A 19,299-nucleotide genomic window follows, 5' to 3' on the forward strand; every position below is an offset into this window, starting at 1 on the left:
GAACACCTCTCCTCGCAGCGAGTTGAATTCTAATCTCTGTCTCCGTGTTTCTTTTGCAGAGTTATATACTTATGTCAGGGGTTAAACCTGACATACTGATAGTTGAACCTGATTTCTTTGGAGAACTTTTAAAAATAAGTTAAAATAAAATATTATTCTGTACTTTGTACTAGCAGATTGATTCTCTTGGTGGAGATGATGTTAATATCAGACATAAAATAAGTCATTGCAAATATTGTTTTTTGCAACATTGTGACTCCTTGGAAATTTCTGGAAAATAACTTAATACATGCAATGCCTCTAATTTGAGAGGGCATCAATCCTGTATGTCAGAATAAAAATGATAAAAATTTTGACCAGTGAACCGCTTCGTAACAAAACAAATTTTGGTCTGTTCCCGATAATCCGTAGCATATGTAGCATTACATTTTCTACCACGTTGCCTAATGGGATTTCATGCAGCCTTTACTTGTTTCTGTCTTAACAGCTTTGCTGTTGGTAAAGATAAACACTTTGCTCTATTGCTGTGTGCCCAAAACACAGCTGTAGAATAGAATACAATGGGATGAATGACTGGAAAAAAAAAGAAAAGAATTAAAAAATAGTAATAAATGCTGATACTACTAATGAAACAGAAACAATGGCTAGTTTTTTGTGACGGTCTTATTTTCTCACGCCTTGAATATTGATGATTCTGTCAAATAAAATGAAAGTGTTTTGAGTATGCTTTCATCCTTCTTTCATCTGTTTTATGTAAGACTAGCGTCCTATATTCAGTATAGTTTGAGCAAAGATGGGTATCTCTACTAAATTTTATGTAAAAATTATTTCAAAAGCAGGAAATGTATTTGATGATGGTTGATGAATGTTGTTTAGGTTTTCAGTAGTTAACTATGCATGTAAAAGTCTTAAAATTAAGTGTTTCAAAAACACAACAAATACTTATAAAAAACTCAAAAGCTTAGAAAACATCAATGTTACTCCAAATGAGAATGTGAGTCATTTAACCTGTTTATACTGATAATTGATTTTATTCAACAAGAAGGCCCCAAAAAATAATGAGGCATGTTAGATCCACAAAAAAACATTTGAGTCTTTTAAACTCCAGTTTAAGATGACGTAAAAATTGTTTCTGAAGTGCTAAGTCTTGTACATGTCTACTGCTCAGTCACATTGGTTTCACACAGGATAATTGAGGGCAACTGCTGTAGTTCTGAAATCAAATAATTCCCCATTGTCACTGAATAGAGAATTTAAGCTACTTATCGGTTTGGAGGCTCCTTTGTCTCTTATTTTTATTCATAATGTGCCAAATCATTCCAATGACATTTTCACCACAGTCCGTTTTGTTCCATCTGTTTTTAGCCAGAGTTTTTTCTACCCTGCCTGTGACTAAGCTCTACAGACCACAGTGCTTTACTGCATTACATGTTTCCCCCTGCAAGTTTTGTTTTCCCTATATTTTGTCGTTGCACTTTTGTGAACTGCTTTTTTGTTGAGCATTGAGTATTTCTGTTGTCATTTTTGTGTTTCTTTGCCAATCTTAATTGCTTATATGGAATTTAAACTGAGCAAATGTTAGAAAAAGGAAAAATGTTTTAGCATTAGATTTGTTGTTAAAAGGCTAAGATAATGCTAATTGTGACTGTTCTGCCCTTTAACTTAATGTGAGATACAGTAGGTGCTTAATTCTAATTTAGTCTGTCTATTCAGTCTTTTATTTTGAAGATCAGCTTGGGCATGCAACAGGAAGTCAGCCATTTTCTGTACTTTTCACTCAGCCACTTGTGAGAAAGTTAATCTATTGCAATCTGCTTTCCGTTTATGCCATCGACATCACTATCTCTTAAATTTTGATTTAGTTTTCAGGAGTATCATTTATTTAAGTAAATTTTACATTTACTTAAAGTAAATGTAAAATTTGATTACTACGTGATGCCTGTGAGTTCATGCTAATTTATTTCAAATATGGCATTTTAATTTTGTGTTTGAACTTTTTTCTAGTAATGCTAAATTAAAACTAAGTAATAGTTGTACTCCATGTTAAAACATGTATGTGGTTCATAAAAATAAAGTGGAGCTAAGGAAGCTACATCCTGACTCAAGTATTCATTCAGCTGGCGTTAGACTTACTGCAAAATTGACGCAAACAAGGAGAGCAGAATATTGATAAATTCAAAAATTCTCATTTGGCTAATGGAAAATTATTTATGCAATAAAATGTAATAATATTTAACAACATGAAGACGGTATGATCAATAGAAGTATTGATCACTCTGAAGCTCTAGGTAAAGTGGATTTTATATCGGTGGCAGCAGATTGGATGGTATTTGATTCCTTATCAATAGTGACTTTGCAGTGTGCAAGATGTTGACCTACATGTGGAGACTGTCAAGGAGGTGATCTGGATAATATTAAATTCAAAAGTAAAGTACAGCTGATGTTTAAAGGAAACAGAGCTTTTAAGTGTGGTCTCTCAGTTGTTGGAGCAGAACATGGAACTCAGTGAAACCAAGTAAAGCCAGGATCCAGTGTGTTCTGCTGTTGGAAGACGTCTGTGGGGATAAAAATCACACATATTGACTCTCTAAAAAAAGAAGTAAAGACAGAGTTATTTTGCAAGTAAAACACCTTCAGATCCGTTGTCAGCAAAGTGATGGAAGCATTTATTTTTGTACAGGCATTAGTCTTCTGTTTCCTCCTGTGTCTCTGTATGTCTGGATGTGATGATGAATATGATGTCGCTGTGATTACAGTGCACTGGGATTACAAACTACTACTTTCTCCCTGTGTTGGGGTGTAGCACTTTTCCATCAGTCCACTACATCCCATCATCATGGGTTGCCGCTGTCATGTAGAATGATGATTCCTGTTTACCTTTAAGATATATGACTGCAACATCCATTATGAAGAGGAACAGACAGGCCAGTTGAATACATTCAGCTTTTTTGCATACACTGTCTGAATCATACTCTTCAAATTACTTATTGCTTTATCAGTTAAGGAAGTTAAAAACCTTACTGACATGCGTCTTACAGGTTTTATAACAAATGGCTTGCAACACCATGAACATGTTATTTTTGTCAAAGGTTTAACACCTAGTTATTATATAGTTATTTTAAATGCTTTTCCTGTCAATGGGTGTTTGTTCAGTTATTTGTCACTTACATGACTTGTGAAAGTAGCAAAATTTCATGAACACTGGATTCATTGCTGTGCTTTTATATTGAATTTCATATCAGACATGTGCAGGAGAAATACTTCATGAATATACTGGTTATGGTTTGTCTTCATGATCACTGCTGTGAATTCTGCTGACATCACTACATGTTTTTTTTTTTATTATTCTATTTGATTTTATCCTTTATTATGTTACAAAGGCAGTAATATTCACATTGCTCACTCCAGTTCTGGTTTGTGATTGATTTTTCTTCATGCATTTCTGGGTTACCTTGTTTAATGCTAAATATAGATTTTATAATAGAGCTTCAGTTGTAAAACTGAATAGAGATTTGCCCGAGTTAAAATAATGCTACAAAATACCTAAAAATGAAGTCACAGATCTCCAGAGAGCACTTTGCTGCCCCATGTCGGCTCTTTCTGAAATATGTTACTGTTGAAAGGGAGAAAATACAAGACTGAAGTTGGCGATGTGTTTTTTTCCACATATGCAAATTATTGGAAATGATGTTGGACTGTTTCAGGAATAATAAGGAGAAAACAACAGAGCTCTGCAGATCAGCAATAAGGAGCTTCATTATCAACATGAAGTCAACTGGAATACAGACTGCTATTATGTTATTTTTGTGCCTCTAATGTGTTATCTGCCATGAAGATATCTAGATTCTGCGTAGCAGAGATTAGTCTTGAAACTTTTTTTATTGTGTGGCGCAGCAGAGGTACAGAGTAGCTAAGAGTGGGGCAGGTGCATTCCTTAACCCTTGTATGTAGAAATGGGGTCCAACCGACCCCACACATGTAAAACTTGTATCATTTGCCATAGTCCTCTACTTTTGCCTCAGTCCTTGCATGCACAAGGGTTAAAATTAGACATGGAGAAGTCTTTCATCATTCATATGTAAATGTGCAACACTCCTCGAGTGTGCCTTCAGTAAAGGAAAACAGAAACTGCTTTCTTATTCAAAGTGTGTTTTCTGTAAGAATGTCTGTCACAGGCCATTGGTCCTGTGGAACAGAAAATGTCAGCTGACACACAGCTCAGAACTAACCCCGCTGTATCTTTGTATATTAAGCTTGACTGACTTTTCCATGCATATGTGGGTCCAGATTTATATCCGTCTCTGGGAGAGGATGGGGTGGGAGAGCAATATACAGTATAATTAGCTAATTTGTGTGTGTCCAGAAGAATGACAACTGTCTAGAGATGAAGTGGAAAAACTAAGGTTATCATTCAGTAATAATTTTTTTTTTACAGTAAAAGTTATCACTCAAACCTCATTACAGAAATCAATGGAAGTAATAGGTAAAAAAAAAAAAAAGAAAAACAAACAACTGACACCTATCTCTATACCACAACACAACAGACTTTCATTCTCCATACTGTTTGACTGTGGATGGTTAGTTGGCACGTCCTATAGGTTGTGACAAGCTGAAGCTGAATTGTGTGGTGTCCTCAGAAACAGTTCCAGAAGACACATACCCACACTGTACCTTGAGGTTGCTCCCTGGTGTAATAATAGTTCAGTACCAGTCGAGTTTGAAGTTATGGTTCGGTTTGGTGCTTCAATCAAAAAAAGAAACGATGAAGATGATGATAGTATATGTCTACGTTTTTAGTAGTTATCAAATTTACACTTGTATATGCTGTAACCCTCTGAACTCCCTAAAGTCAATTTAAGCATCTGGTTGTCTTTGTTTTTTTTTTTTTTGTTTTTTAAAGTTTGTGGAAAAAAAAAACTTCATTGCAGGAGAGCTAGACGAAGGGAGACCAGACTTGTTTGTTGACCTCAGAGGGTCAGACTTTTAATAGATTTCCTTCAGTTCATTTTCTCAAAGTGAAAACTCTGTGAAGCAGTAAATCAGTTTCTCAGGTACAACAGAAAAAAAAAAAAGTGCCACCGGGATTAAGGCTGCTTGAACAATGAGCGGTATGTCCTACAAGAGGAGTGGCATGTTAAATGCATCTGTCTAGCTCTTTTTTTGTCTTTTTTTGTCTCTCTGTCTATATCAATCTATCTAAGAGATCATCTCGTAATTACTTTCATCCTTAGTTTCGCACTGTCCTAATATTGAGTTGGCAGGTTGCCTTCATGTAAGACGCATAGAAGCAGTGATTTGTTTTTGTTACATTGATCCTTTTAAAAGCAAAGCCACTAGAGAGAACTGAAATAACACAATGATAAAACATTTATCTTCTGTTGCTCATATCCAAACCAGATGAAGTTGTTATAATGTGGAATGTTGACATAAGTCACTGTGTTGTAGCAAACAGTGGTTGTGTTGAGCATTTAGGATTGTGTTAAAATATGTGTGTCTGCTGCAGAATGTGTATGTTTATAAGAATCATATGAGGTCACCCATCAGAGATTGATCAATAATCTGAACCCTTTAGAGCCTGATGTGCATTCATCAGGCTCTAAAGTGTTGCTGAAGTGTAAATTAAGTGTTGTTCAGGTGACCAATTAAAAGACCCCCATTACATGTTTAGATATGAGATTAGAAGTTTTACATTGCATCAAAGCATCAGTCCAGGAAGGTCCACAATTCTTTAAATTAATTTTGGGTTGTTTGTATTACAAGGCTTTTGCAGGAAAAATCTCACTATTATTCTGATCCTGTCCTTAAAACAGAGAGTTGTGGTCTTTTTGTTTTAGTTATGCTTCCAATTTATCATGGACAGAGAAAAGAATTAAATAGATCCTGGCAAATATTTTTTTTTACATCATAGTTCTGTCTCAGTATGATCCAATCCACCCCCAGTACAGGGATTCATTGAATCGTATTTCTAGGTATTAGCAGCCAGCATTGTGAAACTGAGTTCAAAATCCAAAGGATCCAAAATTGTTTTCATCCTCAACAATAGGCCACTTATTCTTCTTCTCTGACTTTCATCCCCGGGGTTATTGTAATGTCTATTCCACTTTGAACTCAGCAGGTGATGTTCAGCTATTCACAATCTTTGACTATGACGTAGTTCAACATGTTGCGAGCAGAAAATTACATGATGACCAGCAGATTCCTCCTGCGTCTTCTTCTCTTTTCATGCATTTTCTCTGCATTATTTCCCCACCCCTCCTTCTTTGGTTTAACTACTACTCTCCTTTTGTTTTATTCAGACAGCTTGCCATCCTCCTCCTGAACTACAAACTGGCACAGCCTGTTAAAACTCTGCCCTTCACCCCCTTGCATTCCTGTCTTCAACTAAATGATCTTACAAGCAACCATTACTGACGATCATAACACTCCTATTAGTCATCATTTTGATCATGCTAGATATTTCTTTTCAATCTTGTTAAATCACGGGAAAGAAAATGATAATAATAATAATAAAAAAAAACATTTCCTTGAGGTAAATTCCAGCTTAGTGGATGAGGAATATGGGTTACATTTCTTGTGGCCCCTAAAATCTCTTCTCATCACAGAAAGATGGTGAACATTTAAGAAGGGTAAATGGAGCAAAAAATTCAAACCTTTTGCAGTTACAGCCACCGGCAGTTTTCTCGTTTTCCATTAGTTTCCATCTCCTTACTGAGAGACACCAGCAACAGAACCATCAATGCAAAAGCACTAGAAAGAACCATGAAAAAAGCATTTTTCAATTCAGAGAAACAACATTTCCCTGTTAAATCAATCATTCCATACCCTAAGAAGAACCACTCATACTGTGAAACTCAATAAAAAATGCTCCTTGCCTTTTGGACATGAGGATTATTTCCACATGGACAAAGGTTCTGTGATCTATGTTATCCACTTTGCTGCTCTGTGCTGATAAAACCGAATAGAAAATGGTTCCTCTTAGAGACGGTGCCACAGAAGGTGCAGAGATTATTTGAATATCTTCATGAGGACAGATATTAGTAAAAATGCTGACACAATAAAACTGCTAGTAGCTGAAATTAATATTTTCATTATGTACTCTCCTTTAATTGCTTTACAGTTGCGTTGCTCATTTAGGAAATAGACCATTTACCTGAAGTTTTATTCACTCGTATTGTTCCCTCACGGTATTCTTATAAACTTGGAAAAATGGATCAAGACCTTACAAAATTTTGTAATGTAAAATGCGATACCTTGATGAGCATTTAAATGTAATATTTATATTGTATCACAGCTGAAATAGTTCATTATGGGATCACTCTTGAAATGTAATTGCTTTTTAGATAGCAGCTTAATTCCTTTTTTAGTTTTAAGGCACATCATTATTGTTGTTCAGTGTGCTTTCTATATTTTGGTTTTTTTCAAGTAATGATTTGATTTGGTGTTAAAGTAACTTAAAGGGAATTAAGTTTGAGAAGTCTTTCAATTGAACCCTTCCTGACAAATGTCTGATTCAATATCAATATAATTTATTGCAAAAGAGACATTTAGAAGTGATTTTAGAAAACCCAGGTTTGGGGATTGTTCATGTCAGCTGATGACCTTAGAAGATGACTATTAAAACTCATGTCGTTTATCTAGAACTTCTGCTTTGGCTTTCTGACTTTCAGCAAATAATTTTTATTCAAATGTTGAACTGAATAATTTCCATTACCAGGAATGTGGAAACAGAAAGCCTCTGCTGGCCTCTACAACACGTATCTTTCTGTTTTCTCTCCTAGAACTCGGCATAAATATTTATGACAGTATTTGAATAATGTCAAGTAAAATTATGGAAATTATCATTTGCAGAGGTGAGGAGTAGAAATGGCAGGAGTTTAAGGGAAGTGAACCAGCCGAGGTGAAGGAATCTTCCAAACAATTAACCAAAGTTCTCTGGGGTTGAGTTTTTTTGACAGTAGGATTAATGTCGGATCAGTTCTAATCAAAATTTAATGTATAATTTATGTTGCAGTAATATTTTGGTTCATTAGTTATTTGTGGCACTGATAAAACTGTGATATCTGCTGTACTGTTCTGTTAGGTGTGACACTTCTTACTGATCTAGATTCAGATCAATTGAAGAATTGCTTCACTCATTGTAGCAACATGCTGGAGCAGCTGGGTTGAAATTTTTTTTTTTTTTTTTTTTGTAGATTTTTTTTTTTTTTTTTTTTTTTTTTTTTTTTTTAGTTGAGGCATTACATATTTGGAAAATTATTCCTCTTTTTTGATTTTGGATGCTGTGTTGTTGAAAGGATTTTGGCACCGACTTTTTTGCTTACCAATCACCATAACAAAGGGGTATTAGTTGTTTTTTTTGTTGTTGTTTTTTACAACTAGGAATAGCTGATTAGCATCTCAAAAGCTCAAGTTAAACTGGAATTATGACCTGAAATTCCAGAAGAGTTGAAGAGGAGGCTCTATTGATACAGAGTGGTACCAAAGAGCAGAGAGAGGAGGAGGAAGTTCAAACCACCGGTTCCATCAATCATAATGGGCCAGGATCATAATACCGACTCTGATGTCTCTGCCCAGCTTTCTGACTGTTCGGCAAGAGAGAGATATGAAGAGAAGTAGCAAAAAGCAGATGAGGTGGTGCTTACCAACAACTGATTTTCATCCATGACATGTTACTGTGGAATATCATCTCTGCTTCAGTGGAAGATCTCTTCTGATTTGTTGCAGGATTGATCACTTTTGGAAATCCTCTTTGCCCACAGCATCACCATCCACAATGACTCTTTCTTTCAGCATACTTGGAGGATTTGAGTTACGCCTGCATTTCATTTCATTTTGGGGCAAAATATTTTTGAATTGAACTGAATTGAATCAATGAGTTTTGTCACTGGAAGAAAAGACATTGATTCTAAAAAGCAAAAACAAGTTATGACAAAAAGGGAAAACTGTTAAACCGGGCATGGAGGTAAAAATTCTCATGAGAATAGAAACGGGGGGGAAAAAATGAGATCCTTGTGGAAATGTGAGTTGGTTCTTTAAGAGAAAAGACTGAATGGAAGAGAGAACAAGATGAAAACAATCACTGCAGAAGTGAGGTGAAGATAGCAAATGTCAAGAGGGGTGAATGCGAGACGAAAGAGGTGTGTGTGTTCTCAGCGTGAGTTGCCGCTGTAGCCTGCGTGGATCTGACTGACAACACAAGTTGATTCTGAGCTGGTGCAGGTGAAAAGGCTGCCTTGATGTCTCCCACAGGGAAAGAGACCTGGTTTTTCAGAAACAAGAAATAGTCTGTTTAAAAAGAATGACCAAAATGTTCAGAGCTGTGGTTCCTGAAACTGTCCTTTGCTCTGTTAAAAATATAGAAGCGGATACAAATAGATTTAAAGACACGCAGCACATTTTGAGCTGTTGTACATTGTGTTAAAGGTCAACTGATTAAAGTAATGTTTTCATTACACCGAGTATGTTTTGTATACAGAGGAGAATTTTGCGTTTTGATAAATCAATATTTATGGATCAATAAGTATTGACCCACCTCCTATGTAATTCTATGTATTGATCATATTGTCTTTTCTCTTAGTGAAATAACTCCTTTCTTTTCTTCTACTATAATCTCCAACTAAAAGTTTTGGTTCTCACAGATTCTATACTTCATAGTTGTTTTTTTAATGGATCAATTTATCAAATCATTTAGATCACCATTTACTCACAAAGCATTTCTAATGAGCTTTTTTGTTGAGGTTATTTATCTTTTCATCTTTTTTTGCTTTTGGGCATTCCTCATTCTAATGTTAAACCTAAACCTGACCAACTGCAGCAACTACAGATCACAGTGCTGCCCTGGAGTTTGGAAATTAGGCACTAAGTATGATGAGCGCATCCCTTCATCTGCCTCTCTTATCTTGATGCACCCATCACTCTGGAACAGGGTAAATCTGCACTTATTAGACCTTTTATTGCTCTAGAGTCCAGTCTAAAGGCAAATGCAAGCTTTTTCTCCAATTCAGCTTCACAGATTAGTTTTTCTTTTCTTTCTTTCTTTTTTTTGGTTATACAGCTCTTTGGTCCCAGTCCTTTAAGTTCTCTTTGCATCGTGAGTGGGTGAATACTCTCTTTCACTAAGGCTGTTTGTTTTCTTTGATTTAATTTCAACAAATGGTTGCAGAGTGGTGTAATTGGTAGCACTTTTGCCTGGCAGTAAGAAGGTCCTTGGTTCGAATCCCAACCTGGTGTCTTTCTGCATGCAGTTTGTATGTTCTCCCTGCACATTCATGGGTTCTCTCCAGGTACTCTGCTTCCTCCCAAAGTCCAGAAATATGACTTCTAGGTTAACTGGTCTCTCTATGTTGTCCTTAGGTATGAGTGTGCGTGATGATTGTGTGTTCTATGTGGACCTGTGATATGTGCAGGTTATCACAGGTTTTTGGACCTGTGATAACCTGATAGCTCATCCAAGGTCTATATTTCCCACTGACTGCTGGAGCTCCCCCGCACCCTTAACTTGTTATAGAAAATGGATGGATTGATTGCATCAAATGTCCACATCACTGATTAAAACGATTTGGGATTTTTTCCCAACCACATTTCCTTTCCTTGGTAATGGTGGGTCTTCACTTTCCTTCCACTCTTTAATAATGCATTGGATGATGTTGATCTGGTTGTTGTAGTCTGTGCCGTCTGTTTAGATGCTTTCTCTGCCTTATTGCATGTCATTGACTTTACTTGTCTTTTTCCTCACACCTAGATGTGTCTTTTGACAAAGTTGTTAAAAAAATTAAAAGCTAGTGTTTGCCCCAGTTGAGGTTAAATGGCTTGTTGCCAGTGAAAGAGAAACAACCATGCCATGATCCTTCAATTGGAGCCTCTTAGCTGCTTGCTCTGGTAAATCCAGGGTAAGTGTATTTGGGGAAATTAGATTCTTATTATTATTTTATTATTATTGTTATTGTTATCATATATTAAAAAAACATAACCTAGATGTTGCCTTATAGATACAGCAATTTAATTTAGCTGCAGACTGTCTCCTACATTAACATGAATTTGAAAAATGTTTCTGAAACCATGCGATTTGAAGCTGAGACACCCACTGAACCAAGCAAAGTCATTTTTATCACATAAACTGTTTTGTTACTATGTTCAAACTGAATCTACTTTCTTTGAATGCTGTGACCAAAGACAATGAGTTGAGTTGAGAAGCAAAGAAGGCTTTTTTAAGAACTGAGTATGAAAGGCAAAAATAAAAGATGGTAGTGGAAATTGATTTTGAACAAATGCCTTCATGCCACAAAAGCTCTGCATCTGAACAGAAAGGGATCTCTTTGAATAAGAAGTGATGTGGAAATGTGGTTTAGACCTGATAAAAGGAAGCCAGAGGGAAGGTAGGTGAGGATAATGGTTTGGGAAAGGGAGATAAAGATTGATTGAGAAGAATGAGAGAGGAGGCATAGAAAAGCAATGTTGAAAAACAAGATGGAGCAATGACGGGAAAAAATGTTGAGAGAAAAGGTGGGAGGGTCAAGAAGGACAATAGCTTTGTGCGGTTCAGGTTTAGATTCCCTACATACAGAAACAATAGAGGGGGAAGCGTCTTGACATCTTATTTGTCACATTCATATTTGAAACTGAAGCTGAGTCAGTCAAAGGTTCCAAATAATCTCCCATTTATCCAAGAAGTAAGCCAAACTTGTTTAGCAGAAATGCTTAACGTGGCATCATCGGTTTGAGGCTATGCTGGTTAGTACATTTATCTTCTACTGATAAATTCTCTGGTTTTGATTTTTTTTGCATGGAGTCTTCATCTTCATGAAACTATTTTATAAAAAGATGGAGGTTTAAAGGTTTATTTCCATAATCTCTTTTATCTGTTTAGTTTTATCATGTCCATTAAAATACTCCGTAGACATAAAACTAAAACTTTGAATATAACATTTTCTACATGCTTTTAGAATTTCTTGCAATGGTGACATTGGTAAATTTTGTGATATCAACTTCAATGTATGCCTGTTTTTCTTCTTCCCCGTCTTTCCCATTTGGGTTTTCATCACTCTGTCATTTGTATGAATAAAAATAACCTTCATTGTCCCACTGTGGGTAAATTTCTGAAACAAAACAGTCCGCTCCATTGTGTGAATGCAGAAAAAAATACAGTTTTAATAAAAATACATAGGACTTCAAAATTAATATTTTTAAAGAAAAAATCAGCTCTTGAAATTAAGTGAGAGCTGCTTTAACAGGCTCCCTGCTTCGGTGGCAATAGAAATACAAGGTAAAAGCTACCTCTTGGTAATTGATGACCAAGAGGCAGCTTTTTATTTATATTATCATTATTTGCTTGTACTTTAATCTTTATATCTAATGCTTCAACTAATCCAATGGTAAAATTCAGACTCTTTTTATTTCCTGGGCTAATTTACTATTGAAATTGTTATTTTGGTGTTGTGGTGGAACCATAGTTATTTTAAAAGCCCAAATCTTTCTTGACACAAACCTTCCTGCCTTGATGAGTCCAGAGTCACCGTAATGGGCTGATTTTTGGATTGCAACCCCTTTCTGTTGAGATACTTAAAGCACTCTTCCTTAATGGTGTGCAATTATCTTGGAGTGTGCTTTAAAGGGAAAAACATTAGGGCTCTTGTCATGCTTGACCCGTTTAGTTGGAAAGGTGTGTTTGCCTGTCACTCCTTCAAAATACTCTATGATGACATTCTTTTGGTAAAGACACATTTAGAGTTCGAAATCATGGAATGGAAATGACATCGTCTGAGACAAACCACAGGCCGCATCATGCATGTGTATGTAGTATGTTGAAATATACATTAATTTACTGGGCAAATATAGAGTTATTATTTTTGAGGAAAATCGTTTTTTTTTTTTGTTTTTTTCCTCCACCATTTAAAGAAGCAGTTGATTAGTTCCACATTATATCATTTATGTTTCCCATCATTTGGCTTATTGGACAATTATGTCTACATCTGGTGATCCTTAGTGGGAAAAGGAAAAAATGAAGATGTGGTATATGAGTTGTGAGATGGATGCTTTGTCTATTTATCCTGCTCAGTAAGATAAAACGTAAAATACAGTAACTTAAGGCATTCACTTCTTTACAAATTATTATTTTAATTTCAAGTTTTCAGTGTTTGTGATGACTTAAAACATCTTATTTTCTTAAGCAGATGTATTTTTTTCAGGTAAGAGGATTATCTTACCCCAAACAAAAGGTTAGATTAAAATGAGTGAACATTATTTTTTCTGCTCACTTTCTGCATTTAGCCTGAGATTTTAAATTTGAAACAGAATCACTGCAAACTGATGGAATGGTAACAAGAAAGAAACGCATCTTTCAATGATTCGGCAGTCGTTTTAGACAGCAATCCACATGGACACAAGTATTTATTTTAACATGAATAACGTGAAATTCTAACTGGATGCTGAATTAACACTGAAACTAATTTTGTGACACGTTTCCTGTGTTTGTGTTCAACAGTATTATAAAATCCTAAGCTGTATATGTGTTGTACCTTTTTCATGCTTACTTGTCCGTCTCCAAATTACCTAAAAAAAGTCAGTTTCATTGTCATTCTATTGAACATTACTTCTTTATCAACACTGACTCGAGCCTGTTGTTACACTCTGCAGCATGTGGCTGATTTTCTGGTCAGTGTGTCATGTGTGTGATTTTGAAGACAATGAGCCCATTCTCATCCCCCAATGTCTTTCCTGACTTTCACACTGTTATTGAGGCTACATCTGTTTGTCAAGGTGAAGTAACAAGGCCTTTTGAGGAGTATTTGCCTCCTTGCTGATGGTGGAAATGATTGCAGTATCTCTGTCTTCCCATCTGTTTGCAATAACCCCTCCGCCCCCCTTATTTTCACTCATCTTTAAATAGAATGTCTCAAAAGACACTGAGGAAACTAAAACAGACAATCAACATGCAACTTGTTGATTTGTTTTGCTTTGAGAGATCGGAAGAGTCCACTTGGTGCAGTGCTTCTTTACTCATCTTGTTAATATTCTGCACCATAGTCTAACCTTTATGCAAATAGCGAGGAAACATCATTAAGCTCTGTCCAAATTATATCACCACAAATGTAACGTTTGATGCTTGGCAAGTAAAATGCTGAAAATGGAGTCCAGCTGGTGACAAAGTTTTAAGGCTCACTGTATACTGTTCTAGAAACTAACCAATTTCTTTGCTATTGTTTTTACACTTAGAGTTCACATAAGTATGCAAATCGTTTTAGCATTTCATACTACATTATATTGGAGGAACAAATAAGCTGCATGGGAATTGTCAGACAAATTGAGTTCGTTATTCCACCCTCATGCATTGCTAGATTAAAAATCTACTTTTAATACTGTCAATTGGATGACAGCTAATATTCTAACAGACTCCGCAGATCTTGATATGCATATGAACGATCTGATTTAATTATGAAATCTGACTTCCAAATGACATTTAATATGTTTTGATGAAATGGAAACATTCCAAAACCCTGACAGCAATAAATTAATATTGAGTGACGAAAGCACAGAAATCACTTTTCCCCCAAAAAAGTTTCATGTCAGGTGTTTCTTTCAGTTTATATATTGTTTATGATTTTCTCTATTAATTTCATTGACAGTTATCTGACAAATTATTATGAGCATCCACCATCGGCTCCAAATTGCGATGCCCTCCTACACGGCTGACAGTTCATTAACTTTTGACAGAAGCATGCCAGTTAGTATGCCCATTCATATTAAATAAAAAAAGGCAAATGAGGCAACTGACAATGATAAGATGTGAAATTAATTTAAGTACTTTTTCATTAAGATTGAAGTCAAATATAATTTCCTCAAGCTGTTGACTAGTTTTTGAGCTCACCATTTGCCATTTTAATGATAACACAAAATCAATATTTGTTATGCGCTTGCAATATTTTTAAGGTATTTCCTAAATGAGTGTAATGCTTAGCCGGGATGTTTCTTATTACATATATACAAATTGTTTTTGTCCTTCAAATAATGGTGGGAGAGGTTTTTTAAAATGTTAATTGAATTTTTGCATTCATTTAATCAAATTGTGTAGACTCAAGTGCAACATTTCTTAGTTGACAGCTGAAAATTGTCTATAACTCCATCCTCTGAAGTCCTTATATGCCAACAATTTCATATCAAACTTGAACGAGCAATATTAAAGAGACGGAGTCACTGACTGCTGTTGTAGGTGTGGGATTGCACAGAGACGGGACGCAGAATCAGGATCAGTGAGGTTCTTATGGACACTGCCGCTGCGAAGCCTGCTGCAGAAATTGAGATGTCACACTCAGTCACAGCTTACCAGATACAGTTAAAGGATTTGTTCCAGAGCTTCCACCATTCCTTGACTTCAATCGTGAATTCATCATAACTGTAAGAATATTTCTACTCTTCAATCGCAACGGGTGTTGTTCACTTTATACATAGCTTTTGCAATATTACTTTTTCTGCTGCAGTAGAGTCCTGTTCTTCTTATTTGTTTTTTATTACCTTTTTTACATTTTCTTCCTGACTTTTCAGACATGCCATATGGTGGAGCTGGTTGTCAACGTGTTGGTTTTGCTCTGAAAAAAGGGATATCAAAAGATGGAATCCCAATTGGCTGACAGATGTTATTAAAAGAAGACTGCATCTGGCATCCAAGTAGAAAGAACACAACAATGAAATAGGGATTTGTATTTTTGTGATCTGGTTTGACTTTCCACAATTTTATAATCCACATGAATATGCGTGTGGGTGGGTGGACTTATGTATATGTATATGCGTGCGAGTACGTGTGTGTGCATGAGCAAACTTATTTCACGTCAGCAGGGCAGACTGGAACTAAAATTCAATTCTGATCTTTTTCCTGGAAATGTCCACTTCCATGATGCACTCCAACAAGCTTGGTCTGATATGTGTAGATCACATTGCAATATGTATCTCCAAAAATGTAAATATTATGAATAATTTAATTGGGAAATTAACACCAACCCCAAACTTAGCCTGGTATGGGCGCATTGCTTAGGCTCAGTACTGCAAAATGGCAGAATGTTATCTAACCTCATTATGTCTTGAGTAATGACAGAATATCTCTGCAGTAACAACAGCGTGGATAATCATATGGGTGCTCTGTGGACTGAGATTCTATTCATATTTTTATTGTCAGTAAAGTCATTCATCATTCTTTCATCTTCTACCAAATGAAAGCCTAACTTCATATGCAGTTGCTTTAATCGAGGTTTGATAAGATCTGAGTAAAATAACCTGCGATCCCTGCTGTGCCAAGTAAACATCTCCATGCCTCTTGTGCACATTGTGGCTAAAATTAGAGTTAATTTGAAGTTGTTTAAACATACTTGGGCTTATAAAATGTGATTTATTTGTTTGAACAGTTTTGTGTTTTTTATAACTTTTCGTTCGGCGAAAGACATCACTGAAAGCCGTCACTTTTTCATTATAGAAAAAAAAAACATATTCCGAGTTTACACCAAAGTGTTAGATTAGGGTAAGAAGAAGGGGGATTGAAGTAAGTTACTCTTGGTGCGTTCTCAAACTTTTGAGGCCTAGAAACATTCAGCTGAGCAATTTTCCCCAGATGTTAAAGGAAATGTCATTTCCCCTGGGTAATGACTCTGATGCACTAACAGAGAAGAAAGATGCATGATCCTTCTGATAATTCCTACTTTTCGTAGCGTAGTGAAACAAACCTCTGAGTGATAAAAAAACAGAAACATCCCAGGGTTTTAGTTCACATTCTTGATTCCATAAGGTCAACGTTCAGGCTAGAATTTCAACTGAACCTTCCCAAAGACTGCAAAACAAACAAAACTAAACGCTGCCAGTTTCACGCCAGCAAATCATTTCAACTGTCGGTTCAAAACATTACAATGCAGGTGCTTTTTATGGCGAGATGTCATATATCAGAGAAGCATCTGTCAACTCGTCAACCTAACATCTGTGCGATCCATCTGGAGAAAAAATTTCTGTCCGACTCCAACTTTGATTAGTTTGTAGCATTAACATAAATTTCAGTCAAACCCGTCTTACTCACAGATGCTTTTTTTCAGGCCTTATTTAATCAAGAGATCTATTTAAATCTCGAGGGAGTTCCCTGGCCAAGACAGATGGCAGCTCAGGACAGCAAAAGTTTCAACATTCAAATTATGAATGTCTACTCCGCTGATAAATTACACAACAAATCCATTTTAACCTCAAACACAGTAAACTAGAAATTCAAACATTTACAAATGTAAATGCTAAAATCTCTGAGAACTAGGTTGAGCATTGGAAGGTTCAAATGGTTCTGGAGTTGATTTCTATCGTACAGGGCTGAATATTTTAAAAAAAAATTTTCCCAAAAAGAACAAAGACTGGAAACCAACACGGCGTCTTTCTGTTCCTTGTTACAACATTAATTATGTCCGCAGTTTGTTTACTTTAAAAGTTAAGAGGTTAACTTTGTAGAAATTATTTTTGCCACAGTTCAGCAAAATCTTTCCTCTGGTGCCTTTGGCTCACCTACTGCACAAGCTTGTGTTGCATGTCCATGCCAATATAATTGGCTCATTGGTCTTACTAATGTAACTGCAAGTGCTTAGCTCTCGTTTATTGTCATCTTAAATGTACTGAAAAGCTGCTTCATTCGGTGTGGGCTATATAAGTCCTTTAAATACGGTGAGACGTTTCTGACCTTGGAACAGTCTGAAAATACAGATGAGATGGAATATTTTTACATTTCAACATTTCATTCCAACTGTTAAGACAGACATGCAGCTTCTATAAATATATTTATTGTTGTTCATGCAAAGCAGTACAACAGACACAATGGAATTAAAAAACATAATAAATTAAACCACGTTACCCTCACAGAGTCTGACTCTTGCAGCTGTACTGACTACGAGTGAAACAGAACAAAGAAATAACCAAGTCATCAAAAGGCAAAACAAGCAAAGAGTGATTATAACAATGAAAAGGAATAAATTGGGGTCTTGCATCCAGGTATGGTGTAAGCAATAGAGATGGGCATCAGCCCATTGATGGATAATAGAGAAATAGAGTCTTTAGCAGGGTACAATGTGTTTTTTCTTTTACAGGGACAATCAGATGTGCCATTTAAAGTGAAAGCATCAATAGAAGAAAAAAAAATCAAATTTTCTTTAACATAGGAACATGAGTTTCTTAGAAAGCTCATGCTAATCTGAATATAATTACCCAGTTACTGTTTGTCTTTGTTTTGTATTAATAAACAAAATGGTTAAATTAGAATCATGCCAATAAATACCATGATTATTTCATCTGAAAAGTTGCATAAATGGTTATTAATGTAATTATATTAAATAAAAAGTTAATTCACCGCTCTGCTGGTGCTAGGTAACAATGTTTGGCATATGTCCAGGTTAATTTACTTCCGGTCTGGTCTTGTGGGAACTATGTATTCCAACATATCATGTACTTTGAAATACTTGGACAAATTCAGTGTCTTGTACAACTCTTGACATTTCACAATCAATACTAATCCCTGTACCTATACACAAATGCACACTGCTGTGCCATTTTATACTTATGTTGCTTGAATTTTATATTTTGTCTGACTTGGTTTTGTCTTTTTTTTATGGTTTTATTTTTGATTTTATCAGTTTACACTGGGACCAGAGTAACAAATTTCATTCCACCCCATGTTTTTTAACATGTCTTGAAGTGACCGGTGTATTCACTTGATCTCCATGTGGTACAGTAGGCTCGGCTGAACACAACAAAGCTTGGACAAGAAGTTTTACTGTAACTTAAACAGTTGGTGTGTGTGTCCCTGGTGCATTTTTGCTCAGTGTGTTTGTTGTTCATTCACTGGAGATACCAGTGGTGGGTAGAGTACCCCGACATTTTACTCGAGTAAGAGCAGCGATACTTATTTCTAATATTACTCGGGTAAAATTAAAAAAGTATGGTGCAGTAAAACTACTCCTCAAGATACATTTTCTATCAAGAGTTACTAAACTGAATGAATAAATGTAACTAGCTACTACCCACCTTTGCAGTCACTATATGAATGCCTTGGTAGAGTAAGTGCAAAAAAATTGCTCTGAAAAACACATCTGTACTCAGAAAGATGTGAAATTTTAAGAAATAATTAAAAAGCAGAATTGCTCAATGTTTTGAGTGGCTTTTGACAGCCACTTAAAATGTTTTTCAATCAAGCCATGATGAAACGGAAGCCTCTCAAAACAAGGTACATTTTATGATATTTTATATCTCATGAGCAAACTGGATGCCTGAAGTACCAGAAATGCAAAATACACCAGC

At 35.8% G+C, this 19,299-nt stretch overlaps 1 protein-coding gene and 1 long non-coding RNA gene across 2 annotated transcripts in view; one reads left to right on the forward strand and one right to left on the reverse strand.

The window, feature by feature from the left end:
• The window catches only part of LOC108166828 (uncharacterized), a 7,078-nt gene extending 6,936 nt beyond the window's left edge, over positions 1 to 142 (reverse strand). The window contains exon 1 of the long non-coding RNA XR_001777232.1: positions 7 to 142. This is a non-coding gene — a long non-coding RNA (uncharacterized LOC108166828). The remainder of the gene's footprint in view (positions 1 to 6) is intronic.
• Positions 1 to 19,299, forward strand: part of lsamp (limbic system associated membrane protein) — a 761,955-nt gene that overhangs the window by 163,376 nt on the left and 579,280 nt on the right. The window lies entirely within an intron of this gene.

The sequence above is a fragment of the Poecilia reticulata genome, linkage group LG13, assembly GCF_000633615.1.
Source record: "Poecilia reticulata strain Guanapo linkage group LG13, Guppy_female_1.0+MT, whole genome shotgun sequence".
Lineage (NCBI taxonomy): Eukaryota > Metazoa > Chordata > Actinopteri > Cyprinodontiformes > Poeciliidae > Poecilia > Poecilia reticulata.